General features: G+C 40.7%; 1 pseudogene; it reads left to right on the top strand.

The window, feature by feature from the left end:
- The first annotated feature begins 1487 nt into the window (after nucleotides 1-1487).
- LOC113477673 lies at nucleotides 1488-2952 on the top strand (annotated as a pseudogene).
- The last annotated feature ends 23339 nt before the right edge of the window (nucleotides 2953-26291 follow it).

The following is a 26291-nucleotide window of genomic DNA, read 5'->3' as shown; positions in this document are numbered from 1 at the left end:
GGGGCGGGGGAGACCCGCTGTGGACGCTGGCGGCCCTGCGGGAGGGCTGGAGGGAGGGAAGGCCCGGCCAAGCCCTTGGAGTAGCGATAAGTTTGTGGGCAGCGCACCTGAGAGGCGGCATCGCCACGGGAAGGTTGTCGGCCGGGGCGAGTTGGGAAGGAGGATTTTAAGACAAGAAATATGGCTGGAACGGGAGAGGTCTTCAGAAGGGCAGGCCCCCTGCAGGGTCAGGGCCTGAGCGCTACATCCTAGGATATTAAAGCATCAGTGCTTTAATATCCGATTAAGGATTTTGATGTGGCTTTCTAAAAACCTTACTGCAAGAGTGACAAGGGACACCTCTCTGAGGTAAACCTGGTGCGCACAGGTAGGCTGCAGTCATGTATTTTTCCAGATGCCATCTTTGTAGGGACAGAGTACCTGGCTTTTCAGGGAGGCTCGTAACTGCCTTTCTTTCAGTCTCACCTCATGGAACTATGAGGTGGTGGGAGCTTTCCTAACCCCCACCCCCTAACCGATCCCATGACTGTGAAGAACATTCAGGAGAGCAACCTGATGATCCGTGAGTCACTCATATAATTTAGCAAGACTGGGCAGTGCTTTAATATATAGAAGGAAATATAATTTTGAGAATTGCTTGGAGCAGTTCTGGTTTTGAGCAGAGTCCACATCTTCCTACTGGATTTTCTTAGTTCTTAGGAGCTGTACAGTTAATACAAAAACAGTAGGTCCCAAAATTCTCTGCCTTCATCTCCAGCATACCTCCATATTAAATTTTACATACATGTCATATCAGAGGAATTGAAGCCTTTTTCAGATGACAATTCCCTAAAACATTTTTCAGAGTGAGGGTGTTTAGTTCAGGCTACTGACAGGTGAATTTTTCTGCTGTAAGGTGTCCATGAAAGGCATCTAGAAATACCACAGTTCATCTGCAGAGCAGGCAGTAAAAACTGGAAAGTCAGTGCAGGGAGTGAACAGCACCAGATGCTCTATATGGTGCCTTTTGTGTAGTAATGCAAAGCTATGAAGCTTCAAGCAGGTTGGTGCTGATACAGTACAACACTAGTCAGAGGTCCATTGCTATTTCAAAACAGAGGCACAAAGACAGGACCAGTTAACCCATGTGCAACACAAAACTGTCATGACTACATCACCTTTTATTCCAGGGCTATTTTGATCAGTGTTAGTTTAAACATGTCCACACCTTGCTGCACTGCACAGTGAGGACATGACAAAGTAAGTGATGAGCAGAATCTCCCTATACTCACTTCTGAGCCACTGTAGAAACACGGCAGGAACAGTGTGCAGAGTTGCAGGAGATGCAGTGCTGGTGTCTGAGGTGAGCGGAATGTGAGCAACAGGCAGTTGGCTGGAGCTCAAGGGGCTGCAAAAGCATGACAGGACAGTCTGTGCTTGGCCTCTTTCCCTGGCATATTGGCCCTGAGACCCAGCATAGCATCCCTGCGCTTCCAGGGAAGTGCTACATGAAGAACATGAAGGGCAAGCACATCCAGGTGGTGGTGTGGTGCAGGCCTTTTAGTGCCTCAGGAAGTAAGGCAAGTGCCTACGCTTTTGTAGACTGTAATCAAGCAAGAAAAGAAGTTAGGGCCTGCACTGGAGGAGTCACGGACAGTTGATACGTACAGGAGTGTTGTTACATTTTGGATGAAGTTATTATGGGTACAACTGTACAGTGATCATTCATGGCGAAACTGGTATTGGAAAGACCTTCATAATTTAAGGGGAGCCCCAATGAAGCACATGCTTGGGAAGAGGATTTGCTAGCATGTACAATACATTGAATATTAGAAAAACTCACAAAGATTGATACTGATTTTTCTTTGTCAAATTTTCTCTTCTGGAAATTTATAATGAAGAGCTTTTTGATCTTCTGAATCCTATTCCCAGTGCTAGAGAAAGACTGCAGGTGTTTGATGATCCCATAAACAAGACAGGTGTGAATGTGAAAAGGTTGGAAGAAATACCTGTACACAACAAAAATAAAGCCTACCAGACCTTGGAAAGAGGTGCAGCCAAAAGAACTACTGCAGCTATTTACATAAATGCATGTTCCAGTTGATCCTCTGTGTTTTCAGTTACCATCCATATGAGAGAAACCAGAGCAAATAGACAAGAGATTGTTAAAACTAGGAAGATAAACTTGGTTGATCTTGCAGGATGTGAAAACATTTCAATTTGGGGCAGTTGATAAAAGAGCTAGTGAAGCTGGAAATACCAGCTAGTTTGTTCTGACTGGTGAGTTATTACTGCTCTTGTGGAAGGAGACACAGAAAATCTTAACAGAATCCTTCAAGAACCTCTTGGAGAACAACAAAAAAAATCAGTAATTGCCACAGTTTCTCCCACATCTATAAATCCTGAGGAAACATTGAGTACACTAGAGTATGCTGACAAAGCAAAGATCATAATGAAACCTGAAGTTAACCAGCAGCGGCCAAAAGGAGCTATTATTAAGGAAGATACTGAAGAGATTTAGCATCTAAAAGGGGACTTCACTACTGCACAAGAATGAAATGGAATCTATATTTTCATTACAAATTCATGAAGCCCTTAAGGAAAGCTGATAGTTCAGGAATAATAAGTTGCAGAGTATATTGACATAATCAGTGCCATGGAAGAAGAATTTAAAACAATCACTAAACCATTCACAATTAATAAAAGTGCAGTTTAACAATGAAAACAAATCTGCAAATCAAGGGGAAGGAACTGACAGAAGCACAGATATATCTGCAAGAAACTGAGATTCCTCTGGCTGAGAAAGAATATATGGTTTCAGTTTTGGAAGACACCAAAGAAAAACTTCATGGCACAGCTGGCCATTTGATTAGTACTGTTAATACAAAGGATGTATCTATGCAAAACCGGTTCATAAGAAGGCTGTTGATCAAAACAGTGCTACCGTCCAAATACACTTACAGGAGAAATTAATGCTCTGTTCAATAAAAAAACAGATTCTGTTAGAACAGTCTGAAGCAGCAACAGATGTTAACATCTTATGCCTATTTTATAGGTAGTCTATTTACCAGTTGTTCAGCAGCTAATGTATTTGCATAAATTGTATCAGTGTCTTTTGCCTCTGTTAAAAATTGCTGACCATTGAACTTTTCTGTATGTCTGAAAAAATACTCCAAAATAGGACTCTGCCATTTGCTGAGCTGTTGAGGCTGACTGAGGAGCATATATGTGAGTTAGGAAGAGCATTAAATATCCTGACATCAGTGGTGGAAATTGTCCTGGAACTAAGCTGTCAGTTTCAGAATAACAAGAAGAAATTTTCTGCTGATGAGACGGCATTAAAAAAGAAAATAATATCTTCGTGGAGATCTCTGTCTCACTCTGAAAAAACTACAGGAAGAAACAGTGTTTTTTCTCAGCTGCAAAATACTGTGAGAATTTTTAAGAGAAGTGGAAATGGTAGTTTGTATATACAAAGAATGCAGATGAATTAGTGTCCTCACTGCAAAGCCAGCTGGACCTGTTGTCACAGGAGATACAGCAGAACGTGGCTGGTATACTGTCAAAAACCAGAAATCTGAAGACTACCATCACTGCTGAGCAAGAAAATGTTTACCTGGAAACTATGCACCTAGTCAGCAGTAAATCTTCTGCTTCAAAACAAATTTATTGCATATCTGGATAATTTCTTTCAAGGAAAGAAGGACATAAGGTGAAAACAAGAAGATGCTAGTGGAATCCATTGTCTGTTCTCAGCAACTTCTCAGCAATCTCACAAATGTGTCTCAGGGTACTGGTAAATGGAGATAATTTAAAACTGCTCAGTCAGTCATCTTTATGGATCAGTAGCAGTTCTTTTTCAGCAATGAGAAACAGCAGCTTCAGTGTTTACAATAGAAAACAGAAAGTTTATGTTTGAGATCAGTATTTTCTGTTGGATATTTTGTTCTGCATTAAGTTACAGTAGATGTGGTTTGGAACTACCACATTGTATGAAAAGATCCTACAAAATATTTTATTATATGCATATCAAAAATACAAATAGTCTTTTGTGTTCAGTGATCCTTGACATACTGCTGGCACTAAAACAAACCAATTGATGATTTTAAAAGCATTGGAAGTCACCCATGAGAGCTACAAACCAAGAGCCTATATTGACCTTAAAAGAAGAAAGATTACATCATGTTACTGCCAGCCACATTCCGGGTCTCCACATCCGTGCTTTCATTTAGAGGCTTGACTGAATGACTGATAAAAAAAGAATCTTCTTATCGATTTCCAGTATGTGCTTACTAAAAGCCAGTCAATAAGTAAGAACTTATTCAAAGAATGGAATTGTCCTACATCTGTTGGAAAATGGGAGCTAAACAGCAAGCAATTCTGTTGAACAGGGAAATGCAGTGGATTTATGTATTATATACAACTTCTCTCAAGAACAATAGTGAATTGTGGCTTGCAGCATTTACAAAGTGTGTGACTGTTAGAGACAGAAAAATTATGCTTAAATACAGACTTGTCAGGCTCCTTTATTGTATATACATATATATATTAAAAAGCATATATTGCTACAAATATACTCCCTTAGGTATTTTTTATAAGCCTGACTTTAGAGATTGGCATCAGTGTAACTTCTTTATCACTGCAACATATGGCAGTCTTCCCTGCTGCCAAAACATGGTCATGTTTCAGCCTCAGGGTACAGCTGGGTTGAACTTAAAACTGAGACTGTTTTCAAACATAGATACAGAATTTTATGTTACTCCTTCTGACACCATAAAGGAAAAGTAAATTCAAAATTCCTGTCACCAGAACCTCTACGAACACTACAGTGCCTAGTGGTTCCAGCTATGCTAGGAAGTGATTTTCCTTCTAGGTTTTGGATAACATCTAAAATTATAACCAGTGACTACTGTGTCAGGATCATGTATCACTCAGCTATCCACACCGAAAACTTCAATTCGTATCCTAGCGTGGATTTGCAAGATTCTGAATCTTATGGTGCTTTATGGTGAATTTCCCACATAACCTCAAGTTATAGCAATCTCTGTGTGCAGTCAAGGATTCTGTAAACTTTCTGCTCTCAGAGGCTCTTTACAACTCATCTGTACTTAACCCATCACTTCCTCTTACAGTGCTATTTCCTGATTTGCAAAGCTGAATGTAAACCTGCTGTACTGGTGCATGCTATCTCAACACTCTGAAAATTAGCCAGATAAACACAGAGAAATCCTAGTTACATTTGAAAGTATACCAAGCATCACTATTTTGATTAAACCCATAAAAATTTCAAACACCACACTGAGCTCTGGGCAGCTTGCTCAGCTGAGCATTTTCCAGACTACATGGCAGTATCACAAGTATCTAAAGCAAACAAACAGAAGAAAGGTCCACTATTTTAAAAAGGAAGAAAAAATAATACCTGCAATCCCATTCTCTAACCTTGAAAGTGGACCTAGAGGAAAACCCGTGAGTGCCTCAGATTTTCTGCTTATTGGTGGAGCTGACACACACCAATCGCATGACAGCACCTGCTTAAAAGAAGCCCAGTGGGCAAAACAAAATTGAAACAGGTAAGGGAGTAACTATTCCCTTTTCAGTAGCAGATATATAAATAGCAGTGATGGCTCTAACATTGGAGTTCTCTAGGTTACTGCTGTGACCTGGTTCTTTCATTTGGAACAGGTTTAGTCAGATGAGGTGACTTTCCCTGCAGGAGAAAGGAAGCTCCCTGATGGGTAGCAGGGTGCGTAAGGTCCTGTTTCAAAACTTGCAATGCGTCCTCTGCTATGCATTTTGTTCTGAATACAGATCTGGATGTGGCCCTCAACATTTAAAGAAAGGAAAAAAGGAAGTGGGGGTTAGACAAGAAGCTAAGAAAAAAATTCTCTAACCAATCTGTATAGTACGCTCGGCAGGCAAATTGCAGGCCACTAAAAGTTAATTTTTGTACTACTCTGTCTCTCTTTTCTAGATCCACTCTACTCCCAAAGAACAGTTGAGCATGGCTCAGCATGAGGCTGCATTAAACAAAATCATTCTCCACTTCTGACTGTTGAAATCAAAATAGTCTGGCACGTTAGTTGCGACAATCCACAGCTTTTATTTCTGTGAAGTAGGAGGTGTATTTCAAACATCAAGCAAGCATATTTTACTGCCAGTACGCTGAAAATGTAGTTGCTCCATTTAGCATGTGGCTGCTGCAAGAGGGGCTGGAGGCTCCGATGTATGAGAAGTTCTGCGACGAGGTGAAAGAGATCATGGCATGTCTGGCAAAGGAAGAGCAGGGGTAGAGCCATGGGGGAAACAGTCAGGAAAAGGGAGAGGGACCATGCACTCCCACAGTTTGCTTTTTCCACTGTGATAGATGAGCTTGTATATATAATGTTTTATTGATCCTGGTCTGAGCCTTGGCACTGTCACTCTGCTAATGAAAGCATAGGGCTCAGCGTAGAGCACTTTGCATGCCTGTGTTTTCAAAACCAGTGTTCCTAAGGAACCACAGCCTCTTCAAATTACTCTTCCTTCACCTTTTTCTTACATTCAGGTATTTCCTACAATGGAAAGTAGCATGGAGATAGCAAATATCTGAAAGTATAACTGAATGTTTGCTGCGCTTTTAATTCTGGGATAATTAGGCAACAGATCCTCTCCCTGATAAGAATAAGAGGGAGGATGCAGGTGTCAGAAAAAGAACGAGAGCTCATATAAGTAACTTGCTGAGCTTTGTCCAAACAACCAAAGGACTTTCTAATATCCTTTTGACAATTAAAGCTGGCAGCGCTGACCTCACTGTGCTCCTTCAAAAGCCTGAATGATGAGTAACATAGACTTTTGTTTGCGCCACTTGCTGCTGGTCCCCTCTCATGAGGAAAGAATCAGTTAACAAAGTTAACAAAGGATGTTACTGCAGGCAAGCTCTGGAGCCTGAAATCACAGAATCACAGAATCGTCTAGATTGGAAAAGACTGTGAAGATCATCCAGTCCAACCATTAACCTAATATTGACAGTTCCCAACTACACCATATCCCTCAGCGCTATGTCGACCCGACTCTTAAACACCTCCAGGGATGGGGACTCCACCACCTCCCTGGGCAGCCCATTCCAACACCTAACAACCCCTTCTGAAAAGAAATGCTTCCTAATATCTACTCGAAACCTTTCCTGGTGCAACTTGAGGCCATTACCTCTTATCCTATCACTTGTTACTTGGTTAAAGAGGCTCATCCCCAGCTCTCTGCAACCTCCTTTCAGGGAGCTGTAGAGGGCGATGAGGTCTCCCCTCAGCCTCCTCTTCTCCAGACTAAACACCCCCAGTTCCCTCAGCTGCTCCTCATATGACCTGTGCTCCAGACCCTGCACCAGCTTCGTTGCCCTTCTCTGGACACGCTCGAGTCATTCAATGTTCTTTTTGTAGTGAGGGGCCCAAAACTGAACACAGGAATCGAGGGGCGGCCTCATCAGTGCCGAGGACAGGGGTAAGATCCCTTCTCTGTCCCTGCTGGCCACGCTATTGCTGACACAAGCCAGGATGCCATTGGCCTTCTTGGCCCCCTGGGCACACTGCTGGCTCCTGTTCAGCCGGCTGTCAATCAACACCCCAAGTCCATCTCTGACTGGCAGCTCTCCAGCCACTCCTCCCCCAGCCTGTAGTGCTGCTGGGGGTTGTTGTGGCCCAAGGGCAGCCCCTGGCATTTGGCCTTATTGAAACTCCTCCAGTTGGCCTCAGCCCATGGCTCCAGCCTGTCCAGGTCTCTCTGCAGAGCCTCCCTGCCCTCAAGCAGATCAACACTCCCACCCAACCTGGTGTCATCTGCAAACTGACTGAGGGTGCACTCGATCCCCTCGTCTAGATCATCAATAAAGATGTTAAACAGGAGTGTCTCCAAAACCGAGCCCTGTGGTCACCACTTGTGACCAGCCACCAACCAGATTTAACCCCATTCACCACAATTCTTTGGGCCTGGCCATCCAGCCAGTTTTTTACCCAGAGAAGCATGTGCCCATCCAAGCTGGGAGCAGTCAGTTTTGCCAGGAGAATGCTGTGGGAAATGGTGTCAAAGGACTTGTTCACATCAAGGTAAACAACATCCACAGCCTTTCCCTCAACCAATAAGCAGGTCGCCCTGTCGTAGAAGGAGATCAGGTTTGTCAGGCAGGACCTGCCTTTCATAAACCCATGCTGACTGGGCCTGATCCCCTCCTTGTCCATTATATGACTTTTATGGCACCTGAGATGACCTGCTCCATGACCTTCCCTGGTACTGAGGTCAGGCTGACAGGTCTATATTTTCCTGGATTGTCCCTTCTGCCTTTCTTATAGATGGGTGTCACGTTTGCCACCCTCCAGTCCAATGGGACCTCCCCAGTTAGCCATGACTTCAGATAAATCATGGAAAGTGGCTTGGCGAGCACATCTGCCAACTCTTTCAGCACCCTTGGGTATAACTCATCTGGTCCCAGACTTGTGTGCATACAAGGGATGTAGCAGGTCTCTGACAACCTCCTCTTCGTCTGTGCTGACCTCATTCTGCTTCCCCTCGCTATCTCCCAGCTCATGAGGCTGGGTGTCCAGGGAACAGCCACTTCCACTGCTAAAGACTGAGGCAAAGTAGGCGTTGAGCACCTACTGGCATCCAAACAACATGAAGCTGAATATCTAATTCAGCAGAAAATTTGCCACACTCTAGAATGTTCGTTAAGAACAAAATAACTCTGTACACCAGCAATTCCTTCCTCAGAGTTTAAAAAAAAAATGATTTTTTATTCTATAATCATAAAGCCCTATAAGAACAACATCTGAAGACAAGCAGAATAAGAAGAGCCAGCAGGTATGCATTAGAAACACAGCATATGACAGAAATATGAGCATGTGTAGCACATTGTCCTTAGTCTTCCTCAGCCTGGGACTATTCACTTTCCAGTCACCACCTTGAGAATAGTTGTTTCCATAAGTGATCAAGGAGTTCCACTCTTCTGCCTTGCAGAAGCAGAAAGCAAGGCAGAAGCACTTGCAGACATCAGTTATTGTAGGCTGCTGGACTCTGCACTTACAGTTTTGGGTTTGCTGAGTTTTAAGTTGTTTCTGCAAATGCTACCAGCCTCTAGCCTTCTCAGTGTGTATTCTAACACTTCTCTTTGGTTTTTAGAGCATTTTATTGAAGGTCTAGTGTGGCTTCATGTTGTCAGAGCATGAATTCATAAACTCTGCAGGAAGAGCTAGATTCCCAAAATAATGATGTTCTGTAGAAACCAGTGATACAAGGTCTCAGCTTATTCCAGCACTTTAGTGTCTGAACTGAGAACCCTACACCTTGACAGCTTTTGTGTACTGGAAAGAGAAGATACTCTGGTTAACACAGTCTATGAATAGATGAGTCCACTCACAGCGGTACTTGTGCAATATGGAAACCTTAGTTTCTGAAAGGCTGCTATTTTCATGTGTATGACTGGTGCTGTTAAATCAGTGGAGGAAGAGCTTTCATAGTCATACTGGTGGCAGAAAGATGGCTGTACTAGGTCAGATGAAAGATTCACCTAACACAGTGTGACTGAAACCTCATGGCTGGACTTTCCAACACTTAACTGTAGTTAAGGAACAGTAGACATCTGTATTATCTAGTTTGCTAGCAAAAATCTGTTCTAAGAGGATGTAATCTTTAATCAGCTAACTGGTGATAGGTGAATGCAAGTTCCACATGTATGTGAATTTGCTTATTTTGGATGTCATGAAAATGCTAGTAGGGATAAGGAGCATACTGGGTGTAATATATATCCTTTTGTCCAAGTTTGCCAGTACATAAATTTTGTCATTTTCCATTCTTGACATTACCTAGCCATGAAAGTATCTGAATACTGCAAAAGCCACTCTAGCACATCTCTGCATAGTTGCCCCACAAATGAGTGATTCAGGCACAGTTCTCTGAAGGGTCCATGATTGCTTCCTCAACAATTTGCGGGACTGGTTAGCCTGCATGCATGGTGGTCTGTAATACCTTCTGCTATCTGGATCATGATGAAAGACAAGAAACAATGCTCTCTTCACCAAATACTACACAGACTGCTTACTCTATATGGCACAAGACTTGCCTTATCTTGAGATGAGATTTAAGTATACTAAATATTACTCCATCCAGTATGTGTGGGAATAGTTATGTATTTGGAGTTGAATTTCTGTAATTCAAGAATTTTTTAACAGGTACACTAGTCCAGAACACAATGTATCTCTTTTCATCACTACAAAAAAAAAAAACAGAGATGCTATACTAAACAAAAAAAAAAAACCACACAAAACCCAACAAACCATACACTGAATGGAATATTTGCTGGATTCACAGATTAACAGTTAATGTTTATATGGAGTTCATATTAAGTCTGTTGAGCTCATTTTGGACAAAGACACCTGTATGCATGGCACTTAAACCTCAAAATTAGAGCATTCCTAATGAATATCCTGAATAATGACATATGGAAAAGTAGTATTTTGTATTAGCTAGTCTAACATAGTCAAGAAGAGCAGGCAAGCTTTTGGAGACATAGTCCTTCCACTACTCATCTAGGTTGCATAAAATCAGCATAGAGTTTTGCAAAAGAAAACACTGACTGCAAGAGCTTTTAGAAAATACTTTCCTTTTTTGGAGATAGCACACTTCATTTATTTAAGATCCCCAGTTCAGGACCTTCTCTTCAGGAGAGGGAATAAATAATTTTTTTAGGATTCAGGCTCTAGATATGCCCTCTAAGACCATATCTGAAAGACCTAAACAGGACTTATTTTAGAGGGATCAGAGGATATGGAAAACCCAGTAGGTTGGTACATAAAAGATGAATGACAACGGTATGATGAAGAACAATCACCTAGATGTAAGAAAGAGGAGTCTGGCATTTCTGATGCATTGTGCACACTAGAGCAAGGCAGTTTTAGACCCTGAATCTAGGATATAAGAGATTGTTGAGTCTGTTTAATGTAGACACTTCATATAGTCAGTAAGAGGAAGACCCTCTGTACATCAGTTAGAAGTCCCCCTCTCTTTATTTGACAGATTAGGAGATATAATATCCCTACCCTATATACTAAAGTCTTGAAAGCCCTCAGCCACTTTCTGGATTATGATTGTACTTGAGGCTGACATATGTGCTATGTTGCTTACTCACCCTCTTAAACAAGGGGTATCTGAAAAAAAAAAAAAAAAAAAAGAGAAGAGAGAAATATTAAGCAGCAGTTGAGTGGTGGCTTTCAGAGTCACCATTCTGGACTTACTTACATTCCCTCTAAGTCCCATTTAGGCCCCTAAACCTTTTGTTATAGATGGTTCTTGGTCTTTCACAGCTGTGTCTGCATTTGTTACCATGTGAAAAAAGTATAAAAGTACCCTCATACCTCTAGGGTTTTGTAAAACTGAATAGACAGAAATTGCAAGAACTGTACTAACTGAGCCACCTAAGTATCTAAGAAGTAGAACAACAGTATGGCTTTTGAGTAACCCAAAATGGAAAATATAGCTTGTACTCTTGTGATTCTGCTTTTTAAAACTCATGCCTTTATGTTATTAAATAAGAATTGAAAATGTCACCTGACTAGGATGCAGACAAGTCTGAGTCCTCATTTAAATTTAAAACCTTTTGCTGACATAGACATCTTGGTTGGGATTGCAAAAGAAACCAGTTATAATAATTTAGCATAGCTGTTACCAAAAAATGGTACTGAAATTGCAATTATACCTGAGGGAAAAAAAAAAAAGCTACTTTATTGGCACACTTCATTTTGCTGAGTACTGATAAATGGCAAGGATAGTATCACAGCATATAGCTATGCTGTTACATCTTCAGTGTTTTTTAGGCTAACCAGGCCAAACTTGTACTGAAACAGAGGAGTGCTTATACAGGTTACTAATATAATCTGAAGGGACTGCAGTAACTGTCAGCTGTGGGACAGTATATAACACTCTGGACAAAAACACGTAATAAAGATTTATACATATTGATGTGAACTTCATGTACTAACTGAACTGAGGGCCAAAGAATGCTCCTTGACTAATTTTATTTGGTGGTACATATAACCAATTTTTAAGATGCTTTGTGTTTTTAGATAGAAAACTTTGATTAAAAAATAAATAGTGAATGGTTTTCTGCACAGGCAGTGAGTTGAGCTGCCTTACTAGGCAGTCAGGGGAGCCCTTCTTGCAAGGGGGGTGAGGGGTGGCTACTAGCAGAAAAAGAACTCTCCTTTAGAGACAATGCACTATTAGATTGCAGCCTTAAATCGCTCCTGTTAAGCACACAAAGATACTTGAAGGTAATTTCAGGATGATGGATTCCACTCCGGGAACCAGGCACCTTGTGCACATTGTCTGCTCAGATAAATAGCAAGTCATAACAGCATAAGAGACACTAAAAGGCAGACTCTATCTGACTTTCAGGAGATGTACCTCTGATTTATGAAAAAGTCTAAATCCTATTTAAGGTTGGTAGGAGTGATAACCTACTTGCATTCCAGCTACAGTCAGATACCTTTTTTTTGTTGTTTTTCATCTGAAACCACAGAAGTCATTGCTCAAATCATTCACCAGAATGACAAGCCTGGAGTGGAAGCTAACAATCTGGTCTGAAGCCAAGAGGGTTGGGAGTTGTCTGGGGGGTAGCTCTGTACATCTGAGAAGAAGAGACAAAAAAGCAGAAGGGAGGGAGACAGATTATGGAAGTTATTAAATAAAACATTTGGCTTGTGACAGCAGGGGCTATAGATGACAACAGACCCTCCTGTCCATAAAAGCAACAAAAGCATACAATTATGTGTGTGTATGTGTGCATGTACATGAACGTCATCTGTTAGGGGCCTGAAACTCTGAGCATGGAAACTATCTCCTGTTTCCTGCTGTGTTTAGAAAAAAAGGGGGGGTATGTATATTGCTTGAAAGGAACATGACTCAAATGAGCAAGATTCCTTAAGAAAAGTTGCTGAAGCCATCACTTGGTTCTCTCAGCAGAAACAACCTGTAAAATCAGAAACACTGGCTAAAACTCTAGCATTAAACCAAATATTATTGCCATTCAAATGCCAGTCTACAAGAGCCATAAAGAAAACATAAGTATGATCCTCTCTGGCAAACACAAGTAATTAATTGATAAAATGCTAAATTGTAAAAAGTGCTAAAATTTAAGCCATTCAGATTTTAACTATTATTAGGAGACATGAAACACATTTTCATAGTTTGTCATAATAGCTTTTAATTATACATTTGCTTACTATACTTTAGTCTTTTACTCACTATTTTCAATTTATACATTCATTTATGACTCAAAAAGACAAAAAACATCTGAAGAAAAAGATTTAGTTTTAGCAAAAGTCGTTACTACTGTTTTAAAAATTGCAGTGTTACTTTCCACTCCATTTTCTAACCTGTATTAGAAAATGATGGAAGACCCCAAAATACATGTGAATCAATAGGGAAAAAAAAAAAGACAACGGTCAACATCATCCATTCATTAAAAAGAAAAATATATTTTCATTTCTTACTGGTATCTGCAAGAGTCTGAACTGTAAAAAGTTAATTTTATGAGAATACCCATGCAGAGTATGCTGCAGTCTGCTAGTGGAGATCACTGATATGCTACTTTTCAGCACTGGAAGAGAGAACAGATTCTGAGATCGATGTTCTTCTGTCTCCTGTGTGAATAGGCTGTAGTTCTGTTTCTCTGCCCCTTGCTCAAAGACGGAGTATGGTACATCCACAGAGGTGAATGAAAAAGAAATCACATCATCAGAGCAATTAACCATTACAAGATCACCCACATTTTCCAAACAGATCAAAGTATTAAAGAACAACAAATAACTTCTTGTACTCCCTCTGACAACTGAGCAAAGGGTAAAACAATGCAGGAGGAGCTTGCAGAAATCTAAAAATCTCAGTTCTTGGTGGGGTGAGAGGTGAATTTCCCCATGCTGCAAAGAGAGATCCCCTGCAGGAATCCTTTCTATTGTAAGAGATTTTACACCAGGGAGAAGCTGGCTCATGTCACAAACTGTGGAAGAGAGTCTGACAGTACTTCTGGCAAGAGAAGCTCAGCTGTTGTAATTCAGACAGGCCATCAACAGACATTGCCTCTGCAGTAACTCAGTGTATGGAGTTATTTAAAGTGTCCGTCATCCAAAGGCTGATAGTTCTGCTACTTATAGGTACAGCAGAGAACCTCATCTCAGGTAGCTGTTGTATGCTGAGGCCTGGTCCCACAGAAAAGTGCTCAGCGGGGGTTTTGGCAGTAACTTACTGGAAACAAGTTCTAGCAGTTTTGTGCATGTGAAATACATCATTTGTTATCACTCATCATTATAGACTTCTGTGGAAAATTAATTTCCTTAATCCATATTAGAAAAACATATTTATTAACTAAAGAAATCTCAATCATTTTCAGCATTAATTTTCAAGCAAAAAAATATGTTAATCTATAGAGTTCCTGAACTGATGCTTGAGAACACTGTTTTTGCATTATGTTACATATATAGGAAAGTGTGATCGCTTCATCTTGATCCCAAAGACATCTTACATAAAGCATGAACTCTGTCTTCAAGGAGTCTCAGTAACTGTGTTATAACGCTGGAGCTCTGAAGTTTAATCATGCCCTTATTATACAATCTAAAAATGAACTTTTAGTACATAGAGATAGTACTTCTTTAAATATTTTGAGACCTCTTTAATGGTCTATTTTAGTAGCCCCCAGAGAAACCTGACACTTTCATATTTAGACACTGTTTCTCTATATATAATTAGTAAATGTGATTGTTCAAAATTCATGTGTCCCATATGCTGCCCCCAGATTTCTGATGCTGTGGAAAGAAGAGACACACAAAAGGGCTCTCTAACGTCAATAATAATTTCCAGTTGAACTTTAATACTGGTAGTCACATGTCAGTATCATTGAGACCTCTTCCTGTTTCTCTCATGAATTCTCTACCAACACAATTTGTATATATAAGCTCTCAGGTAAATGGTGATACATGCAAATTAAAATGAAAAGACTCAGAAGACCTGTGTTAAGCATGTTCCTAATTTCTGTATTACTGTACCTAAAGTATACAATTTAGGAATAATGCAAAATTAACTAAACCAATACAGGACTATTTGTCTTAACTATATCCTCCTCTGTGAACTAATCTAACCTGAGACATTCTTTACATACATTAATGGGAACTACTGCATTAGGTGTAGACCAAATCCTTTGTAGTGGACATTACTCCTGTTACAACAGGCATTTTTCCGCAATGTGTTGCAATAAACCATACTGTTTTATTCCTAAATCAGATTTTTTTTAAAATCATCTTTTACGATAAATGAAGCAAATAGAAAATAAGTCTGCTTTGCCCTGATCAGCAATATGAATACATGTTGTCTAAAACAGTGTCTCTAATAAAGGCTTCCACAAAATATTTCAGAGTGAGATGTAGAATAAACAAACCAACCCCCATGTAGTAGATAGTTATGTAAATCTTCCCTCAGGAATTTCCTTCCTGACCCTCACTGGACCACATCCCAAGCCTGAGATTTTTTGATCCATTTCAAATGTAGATTTTTGCCTAGAGCCTTGGATTCTTTCCTATTATTTTCACTCCTATTTATCCTGTTCTGTATAAATGTTACTGAAGTTAATGGAACTTTATATGTTTTATGTATTTTAAGGTCAATCCCTAAACAGTTAATATTTACAATATGGGGAAAAAAAAGAATGCAATCACAAATTTAAGAAAACTTTGGGTTTGAATCAGCAAGACTTGACTATTGTAACTCTACTGGTGACTGGATATCTTACATGATGGATTATCATTTGTTTCTTGGACTAAATGATAAATTAATATGATGTATTTCTGAAATCATGCTCTGTAGTTTATCTTTAGTAATACAATGTTACATGTTCTGCTTTACTTCAAGGCTTTTATGTAAAGATCGTAGGTTGTAATCCACTGGTCACATTTTATTTGCTCTCCAGTCTGGTAGCTTCCCCTAATAGAAGCCTCTTCTACCATTAGTGTACATGCATTTGCTTCTTGGAAGGGAGAGGACTCAAAATTGGTAGAAATGGCTTGTGGAAGCATCCAGGAAAGATGTGTAATCTCAGTATGGTATTCTTCGAAGCTTTGCAAAACATCCTTTGTGTGTGCCAGCCAGATTTTTAGTTACTGTAGATCTGGAAAAGTACAGATATAGGAAAGGGACTCAAATGCTACTTACGCAGCATAACACTGATTAAGCCACTTAGCTATTAAACTGCACTGTAAATTCTCCAGCTTCTTAAGACTCATCTAACCAATACATATATATAATGGTTTTAGAAGTGTTCACTGAGGTTATTTTGGCTTTCCTGTTCTGCACATGTTTGGCTTTCTGTAGGTAAATAAAACAGACTTTTTCCATGGCCTGAGAGAAGGTCAGTGACATAGCCAGGAACAGACCCTTCCTGCCTAGACCATGTTGTTACTAAGCCTTCAGCGATATGCCAGATACTAAAATAATTGCTGGCTTTCCACAAGAAGAACACAGAAGTAATTTTTACTGAAGATAAATGAGTTGGTGATTTTAAACAGCAATCTTTCAGCAAAAACTAAGAGGCATTTGTCTCAACTGGGTATCACTCTGGTGTGTGTTGATTTTTTTCTTTTAATCTGCTTATAGTTTAAGACAGTTACATATCCTTGGTTTTCCCTTGTTACTTTCGCAGTAGATCTTTATATTTATAAAACAAACTTAGAAAAGGATATTGATTGATACAGAGTAAATGCAGCAAAGAAACATGTTAACATAGTAAAAAAAAAAAAAACAAACAAACAAAACATTAGAGGAAGAAAATGATGCCCAAAAACTTTTATCCATGGTCTAATTTCAAGTTAATAATTGGTAAATTATTTGGGTTTGGGGAGGGGTGGGGAATTCAGAAAAAAAAATATGGTAGCACATGCAGCCTTATGTCACAAAACCAGTGTCTTATATTTGCTGTGTAAGAATGAAACCTCCTTGAAGAGTTGAAGTGAAATTATTATGTTGACTCTTGCTCACATACAGATGCATTAAGCTCATTTCCTATTTGCCACCAGTGTTTCCAAATCTGAAGATTAAATCAGAGCTTTACTGAAGACTAGATTACTGTTACGCAGGCTCTCAAATAAACAACCAACCACCAAAAATTTAAAATTTATTGTCAACACAATTAACTAGCCATCCACAAATTACAGGTTCGAATGTCTGAGAGGAAAACAGAACAATTCCCTAGGGTTTAATGACAACTGAAAATGGTCTATCACTCACGTAACACATGAAGACTTTTAACCTCAAGGATCAGCTCAGGGCAGCGTCCCAACCCAAAGGATCTCGAGGAGTTTCCTTGGGCAGTGTCCTGACCGAAGGAGAGAGTCCTCGACCGCAGGGTGCTGCACCAGGGGACAAGCTCAAAATGTCTCCCCAGGGAACTCCATTTATACCCAGACAGAATCTGACCTGTAGTCAATAGCGGCTCCCATTGGCCAAAGGCCCCAACTACTGTGAAGCCCCGAGAGCAAAGGAATCAGCAGCTCTGACACTTCACCAGCCAAGAAGCCCTATTTTCATTGGGCGGGTGCACCTGCCACAATTACACATCATACTGAGAATTATCTTCAAAGATTTGTTTGATAAATCCCTGTTAGGAACAATAAATAGAGGGATTCCATTTTTGTATGTTGCTTTTAGCATTATGGATGATGGTGTTGGAATAAATAGGGAAAAGTATGCTTAAATATGCAGGTGGAAGTGGGTCACTATCTTAAATTGAAGCTCCCAGTACTGAAGTATTGATCGTATTCCTTCTTCCCTGTTTTAGGGAAGCATTCAGCCAGACATGAAAGAGATTTCAGCATGACATGATGTAAACAGAAAAATTTCAAAATAACTGATAAAGGTAAAAAACCTTCCCATACAAACTGAAATGGAACTCTTGTCACTTTAAAGCAGCTTCTTTAGAGAAATCTTTTAATAGGTAAGGAAGCGTAGTCCTTCTTAGGGCAAAATCTGCCCAGATCTAATCAGACCTGAGATGAACAATTTAGTTACTTCACAGCCTGCTTTGGTCTATAGTTTGTCCAGTTCTCTGGTATAATCATAGGTTAAAAATAAAAGTTCCTCTTTCTCTCCTTGTGTCTTTAATACACACCGTGCCCACATCAGACCTCAGGATCAATCAATTTTTTGTGATATTAGAGAGATATAATTTAAGAATAAATCATACAAAACAGACTAAGAATACATATTTCCAAGCTACACTCAGAAATCCTGTTATTTGCCATGTAGAACGCAACTAAAATTTCAGATCATCAAATAACAAACAGTGTAGAAAGCAGGGATATCCATGTGCATCCCTTTTTTGCTACACTGGAAATAAGATGTCTTAGTCATCTTGGACAGATGGGTCACCCAGCGTACTTCAGTCATCTTGGTCAGGCTTACTGGTCATTCAGTCACATAATTTACCTCAGCCCCATCAGTGCATGCTTTGTTCACCTCCCCAGACGATAGTAAAGTGCAGGGTAAACTCCATGGAACTGGTGGAAGTTGTACTAAACCTGCTGTTTACAAAGAAATGCTTTGGTTTTTGGACATCTTTATTTGTATTTGTGATAGTAAATTAATGCTTTAAATTAAATCAACACTTTTAAAACCAGAATTGTTATTCACTGAAATTGTTTTGTAGGTACTGATTTACAACAGACACAAATGCAAACAGAGGACAGTTTTGCTTGATCTACTATAAAGCCAAATCTACTCTACATGTGGATGGGATGCCTCAAAAAAACAAACCCAACCCAAAAAAACAACCAAAACAAAAAACAAAACTAAAAACAAAGACCAAAACAGAATAAAAAAAACCCAAAACCAACCACAAAACTGAATAGAGTAAGTTTTATGATATCACAGCACCTAAAAAAATGACTGGTCTCTTTGAGGGCAACTCTTCATGGGAGATCTCCACTGAGTATGGAAAACCTTACTGGGGAACAGGGAATTATCTGGTCTTGCTCAACCAAAGACCTCAATGAATGGGTACAGAGGTCTAAAGTTACATCAATTTATATGTAGTTAATCCAGCAAAATGGTTGTGGTCGCTGCATTTATCAATACACAAGTTGTATTTGTACAATTCTCTCTGTGACAATTTATCATAATACAGACCCTATAATACAGCTGACACAATTCTTACCTTTCAGGTGGAGGAATATTCATTCACACTTTTTTTCAGGTCCAAAGGGATGGTGTTTGTCTTGCATAATTCTGGTGCATCAGCATAGCCAGCATGAGGTGAGCCACCTCTCCATTTCACCCAGTTTCTTCTGACTGCTGCTTCACCTCCTCACTGGAGCCAGTACCATTGTTTCTGTAACTGTTGGAGTGAAACGATCTGAGTGTAAAGTGCAACATCTCACAAACAAACAAACAAGCCAACCAACCTGGCAGTAATACTAGTTGAAGGTATTCATACTCGTCCTATCACATGCCTTTTGTTTCTCCTCCTGTTTTTCTGGTAGCTTTATGTGGGACCAGCCAAACCAGCAGTAACTGATATGGCTTAGAAATGTTATGGGACTTCTTTATTAAATTAGACCAGCTATCTAATGTTGTTAGTTCTTAAGAGTTCCTACATTCTTGTTCTGTCAAGAGGGATGAACTGAGGCCAAGATTACAGTAAAGAATGAGGGTGCCAGTTCTCTCAACTAGTATTGCCACTGAGAAAAGAGCATGAAGAACTGAATTCTGTGAGTTAAAATGAAGTAAAAATGCAGATGTAATTGCTATAATTAATTAATTCCAGTACCAGGCTGCCTCCTTCTCAAATATGCCGGCTCCTATTATGCATTTCCAAGTCAAAGTAACATGCTAATTGAGATATAACCATCAGGGTGGAAGACTATGGAAGATGAAGTCAGGTATACCAAGCCACAGTCAACCAGGAAAATTTCAATGTAATGTCTTTGAAATGAATGTTATCTGACAAGGAGCTAGTGACCTGCCTGGGCTGGTGTGTGAGCCTGTAAACATGAGCTTGCTGCATTTTCCATAAATTTCATCCTTGTAAGGACCTGACAATCCTTTAAATAAAGCACTGCAGCCACCTAGCCTTGAAAAGATGCAAGTGTTCAGTAATATTGATCACAGCCTGGAATTAAGCAAAAGCCTTCCATGTATTTATAGATACTTCAGGAGCCAGTAAAAGATGTATCAGTTGAAGCAAATAACATGGAAACAAACTGAATTAAGTAACAGAACAACAAGAAATCACTGAAAGGCATCAGTGATCTACATGTCCATCTTTCATGAGTTTGTCTTTACAGTGTTGCAGGACAGTCATTTTGCTTGGCTCATAATCAATTCTTGCTAATGCTATGTTCCCTGGTTCTGCCTAACGCTGGTGAGATAAGGAACAAATGGATCAATGCTCTCATTGTATTTACTGGGAAACCAGTAATCAGGACAGAGGACTCAATTCCCTGAATCCTAATTATACATGAATTTACAAGAGTGTCCCTTTAGACTGCTATAAATTATGAACAAATAGCAACAAAAATACAAGAAGAGGAAAACAGTGTCAGTGTTAGAAAATGTGGACAGAATTAAACACAAACCTATGCTGCTGCACTATAAGGGCACTTATAATTTTCCACTGCTGTCAACCTTTGGGTAGTTCCCAGACCATAAATCACATAGCAAACCTGCCCTGCATCCTCTTAAAAGTTTTCAAGTTGGGCACCCATTACTAAAACAAGACCCATATTCACTGAGATTACCTGCCTATCTGGACTAATACTCTGATTACTGCTCTTCTGATTAGTAAAGACAGCAGAGAAACCTTAGTAGTACCTCACAGCAAAACAAGTTAACTCCAGACATTCCTATTCTCCCTTCTCTAAAGGGAATTTTCAAAAGATCAGTCAGACTTCTGATGCTAGTTAACTATCAAAATCAATTTTTGATTTTTCCATTCAGCTACTGAACTAGCTGAAAATGAAAAACGAGGAACATACAACATAAAATCAAAACTGGGATGAAAAACTGAAACAAAAGATTCAAAGAATGGTCACAAATGTACTTTTTATTTCTCAGGTGCACAGTAGTTCTAGAAATTTTGTTCTTAGAGCTGTAAAATGATTAAAAGGAGATCTAGTGTGGCAGCCTATGGCACACTTATATTGTGTAAATTATGGTATTTTTCTTTGGTGTGTTTGATGCTGTCCTCTGTTGAGAACAGGCTGATGGTATACATGAACTCAGTTGGATAGCCAGTGTTCTCCTCATGGGTTGTTTTGTTATAGCTACTTGAGAAATTATTTATTTCTTTTGTTATTTTTAAATTACCTGGAAAAATTCAGGCTCCTGGGTCAAGAAAAATGCATCCCATTTGTAACACTGAATAAATTGAGTACACACAGTTTTTATGCTTTGAGTAACTACAAAATCATATTTTAATAACCACACTTGCCAATACTTTATGTGGAAAAAAAAAAATCCAAGCTCTTGATTACTGATCTTTAATATCAACACCATCACATTGATAAAATACCAAATTATCAAAAAAACCCAAAAGGTTTTTAATCTCAGTTCTTCTGCTTGCTACAGTCTAAGAAAGATTCCTCATAATATAATTCTTGTACTTCTGATGCTTCCTCATACATAAAAAGAACAGCCTTGTGCCATCTTCAGTGATAAGAAGTGACAGGCAGAGCATGACATCACTCTTTATTTTTAACTGACTGCCTTCTGGTGAATTTATTTTGCTGTCAGTAAATATTACAGCAGTGTTAGTCACATTCAGGCTTTATGGAGACAGAAGCCCTGTGCTGAGTCTGATCCCAGAAGCCAGCAGTACTTAGCATTTGAAGGGGGGATCTTTATTTCTAAATTCAGCACAATGGCTTGCATCCACAGACAGATTAATAAGAATATGTCTCAGAAACATGCTAAAGTACACATCAAAGGTCTACAACCACCAGAGGTATCCACGGGAATTTTACCACTACAGCTGCACCAGATGATAGGCTAATCACTTACAAAACTATCAAATCCCATACTCAAGAACATAGCTTTAGTCAGCAAACAACTGACTACTGATATTTAATTAAACTCGCCACCAGTCTGAGTCCAGCAGCTTTTAACAGTGTCCATGTTCCTATTATTGCTAATATCACATCTTCTTAGTATCACTACACATGCAGTGTCTAAAATAAGATAGGGTAAGTAAGTTTATTTCCAGAGAACATAATTCAAAGACATGTTTCTATCCTTCTCCTGCAGACAGTGAGAGTCTTTAAAATGAAGAAGTGGAGAAAGTGCATCTTCAGGATTCCCTAAGACAACAGAGATCCAGCATGGACTATGCATAGACTACCCTGTCTCCATTGCCTTTGTAAATCTATTTGGCTTTCCTCATCCGCTAGCTTGTCGTCTGGCTTCTCTCTAAGGAAAATGAAATATTCAAGCACAGTGTAGCCTTAATAACTATCACATCATCATTGTTATTACTAAATAAACCTACTAGTATGTTATTACCAACTAATGCTACCTGGGGCCTGGGTTAAAGATGTGAAGATTCCTACCTTCGTACAGCCCTTGAATTATCATCCATTATTGATTTTTCAGGTAGGCAGTGATGATGTTGCAACAAGAAGTCTGAAGGCAATCAAAAGAGACTTCAGGGCCTTGGGAAGACTGGTTAAGGATCAGGAGCACAAGTAGTGCTCTCCTCTATCCTTCCAGTTGCAGAGAATGATGAGGGAAGAAAGAGGAAGATCCAGCAGACCAATACCTGTCTCTGAGCCTGGCACCACTGGCAGAATTTTGGGGTCTTTGATCATGGGTCAGTTGACAGGACACCAGGCCTGCTGGCAACAGATGAGGTACACCTGTCCCAAAAGGGGAAAAGGATCTTTGCACAGGAGTTAGCAGGGCTCACTGAAAGAGCTTTAAACTAGATTTGAAGGGGGAAAGGGATAAAACCAGGCTCACTAGAGATAATCTTGGGGGTATCCCTGTTTGAGGGACAGTGTGCTAGCGAGGTCCTTTAGTCTGCCTTCTCTGTGAAGGTGGGGGTTGGAGATTCATGAAGCAGCAAAGAAAAAATACATGGAAATACAATACAGTGGGGAGGAAACAGTTCAGGAAGTTCCTGTATTGTGTGGAAGACAACCTCTGACACAGCTGGTGAGGAAGCCAACTAGGGAAGGTACCCCTCTGGACCTTCTGCTGAAGGACTTGTGGGTGATGTGATGGTTGGAGGATGTCTTGGGCATAGTGATCACAAAATTACAGTTTTCAATTCTTGGAGAAGTAAGGATGGGTAGTCACCAAAACTTTCACCTTGGACTTCTGGAGGGCTGACTTTGGCCTGTTTAGGAGCCTGGTTGTAAAGAGTCCCTTGGGAGTCAGTCCTGAAAGGCAGAGGAGTCCAAGAAGGCTGAACATTCTTCAACAAGGAAATCTTAAAAGGTGCAGAAGCAGGACGTTCCCATGTGCTGAAAGATGAGCCAGCAGGGAAGAAGACCGGTCTGGCCAAAGAGAGCTTTGACTGGAACTTAGGAAAAAAAGGAGAGTTTATGACCTTTGGAAGAAAGGTAAGTCAACTCAGTAGGACTACAAAGATGTTGTGAGGTTATTCAGGGAGAAAAACAGAAGGGCCAAAGCCTGTCTAGAACTTAATCTGGCTACTGCTGTAAAAGACTGTTTCTATAATTATATTAGCAACAAAAGGAGGGCTAAGGAGAATCTCCATCCTTTATTGGATGCAGGGGAAAACACAGTGACAAAGGCTGGTGAAAAAGCTGAGGTACTTAATGCCTTCTTTGCTTCAGTCTTTAAGAGTAAGGCCAGTTGTTCTTTGGGTACCCAGCTCCCTGAGCTGGAAGACAGCAACAGGGAGCAGAATGAAGCCCCCATAATCCAAGGGGGAATGGTTGGTGACCTGCTACAGCACTTAGACAACACACAAATCTATAGTGTTGGATGGGATCCACTCCAGGGTACTGAGGAGCTGGTGAAGTGCTCATCAAGCCACTTCCCATCATCTATCAGCAGGCCTGGCTAACCAGCGAGGTCCTAGTTGACTGGAAGTTAGAAAATGTGACACCCATCTACAAGAAGAGCTGTAAGGAGGATCTGGGGAACTACAGGCCTGTCAGTCTGGGCTTGGTGCCAGGGAAGGTTATGGAGCAGATCACCTTGAGTGCCATCACACAGCATGTACAAGGTCATCAGGCCCAGTCAGTATGGGTTTATGAAAGGCAGGTCCCGCTTGAACAACCTGATCTCCTTCTATGACAAGGTCATCTGCTTACTGGATGAGGGAAAGGCTGTGGATGTTGTCTGCCTAGAATTCAGTAAAGCCTTGACTCTGTTTCCCACAGCATTCTCCTGACGAAACTGGCTGTCATGGCTTGGTTGGGTGTACTCTTCACTGGGTAAAAAACTGGCTGGATGGCCAGGCCCAAAGAGTTGTGGTGAACGGAGTTAAATCCAGTTGGAGGCCGGTCACAAGTAGTGTTCCCCAGGCCTCAGTACTGGGCCCAATTCTGGTTAATATCTTTATCAATGATCTGGACAAGAAGATCGAGTGCACCCTAGTAAGTCTGCAGATGACACCAAGTTGGGTGGGAGTGTTGATCTGCTCAAGGGTAGGGAGGATCTGCAGAGAGATCTGGACAGGCTGGAGAGATGGGATAAGGCCAACTGTATGAGGATCAACAAGGCTCAGTTCTGGGTCCTGCACTTAGGTCACAACAACCCCATGCATTGCTACAGACTTGGGGAAGAATGGCTGGAGAGCTATCAGGCACAAAAGGAGCTGGGGGTGTTGACAGCCAGCTGAACAGGAGCCAGCAGTGTGCCCAAGTGGCCAAGAAGGCCAGTGGCATCCTGGCTTGTGTCAGCAATAGCGTGGCCAGCAGGGACAGGGATTGGGCCCCTCAGTACAAGAAATACATTGAAGTGCTGGAGCACGTCCAAAGAAAGTTAATGAAACTGGTGAAGGGTCTAGAGCACGTCTTGCAAGGAGCAGCTGAGAGAACTGGGGTTATTTAGCCTGGAGAAAAGGAGGCTCAGGGGAGACTGTATCACTCTCTGCAACTACCTGAAAAGAGGTTGTAGTGAGGAAGGTGTCGGTATCTTCTCCCAAGTAACAAGCAATAGAACAAGAGGAAATGGCCTCAGGTTGCGCCAAGGGAGGTTTAGACTGGATATTGAGAAAGAGTCATCATTAAAAGTTATTTAAAAGCCATGTAAATGTACTTAGGGACATGGTTTAGTGGTGGACATGGCAGCGTTAGGTTAATGGCTGGACTCGAAGATCTGAAAGGTCTTTTCCAACCTAAATGATTCTATGATACTAGTAGAAGCCCAAGTTCTGAAAATCAAATTTTTGCATGACCACAGTAATAAGCATGACTAGATGGATGCAAGGGCAGAAATACATGTTTTCCTCCAAAAGAAGAACACAGCAAGAAGTTGGGTCTTGTCTGTCCTTCATTAACACTCCTTCTTTAAGTCACTTCATTCAGGCAATGAATGCATTAAAAGTCTGCCAACAGCATATACACAATTTAAAAACATAAAGCTATGAGTCTCAGTTGACCCTGCAATTGAGTGGAGGACCATCAGGCTCCATTGCTTCCTGCAGTGGGCTAATAGTCCTTAATATTGGTCTTTCTGCCTTCTTTTGTCTCAGATGATTTTGTATCTTTTAATGTTCGTTTTTCTTCCTGAATCTTTAAACTCCTGATTCCAGCACAACAATATTACCTCTGTCTACAATTTTACCTTATCTTGCATGGCTCTAGACTACGTACTTTCTCACAGCTCCTCACAGTTCAGCAATTTTTGCACAAGTCGGGCTGCACCCTGATAACATTATGTAGCCCACAGATTCTGAACAGTACTGGGGAACTGTTCAGATTTCCACGTGGAGTCTGTCTTCTAGATATGCGGTTATAAACTTAACTTTTTGTCACTGAATGAACCAGTGAGGTCCCTATAAGGAAATGCTATACATGCTAACGAGTAAGAGGCACAACATCCATCCTTCCATGTTATCACTACCAAGTAAAAAATCGAAAAAATTTAAAAATAGAGTGAGGCCCGTTGCACACAGCGAGAGGCCGTGTGGGTGCGGTTCCAGGCCGAGCCGCAGCACCGCGGGGCAGGCCCCTGCCCGACCCCACTCTGGCCGCCCGGGCTCCCCTCCGTTGCCCCACTGCCTCCGGCACCGGCAGCCGCCGCTGCTGGCGAAAGCCGGGGCCAGCCGAGGGCATGCCCCG

Source organism: Athene cunicularia, assembly GCF_003259725.1.
Source record: "Athene cunicularia isolate RWA chromosome 3 unlocalized genomic scaffold, athCun1 chr3_part1, whole genome shotgun sequence".
Classification (NCBI taxonomy): domain Eukaryota; kingdom Metazoa; phylum Chordata; class Aves; order Strigiformes; family Strigidae; genus Athene; species Athene cunicularia.
This window is presented reverse-complemented; position numbering and strand designations above follow the sequence as displayed.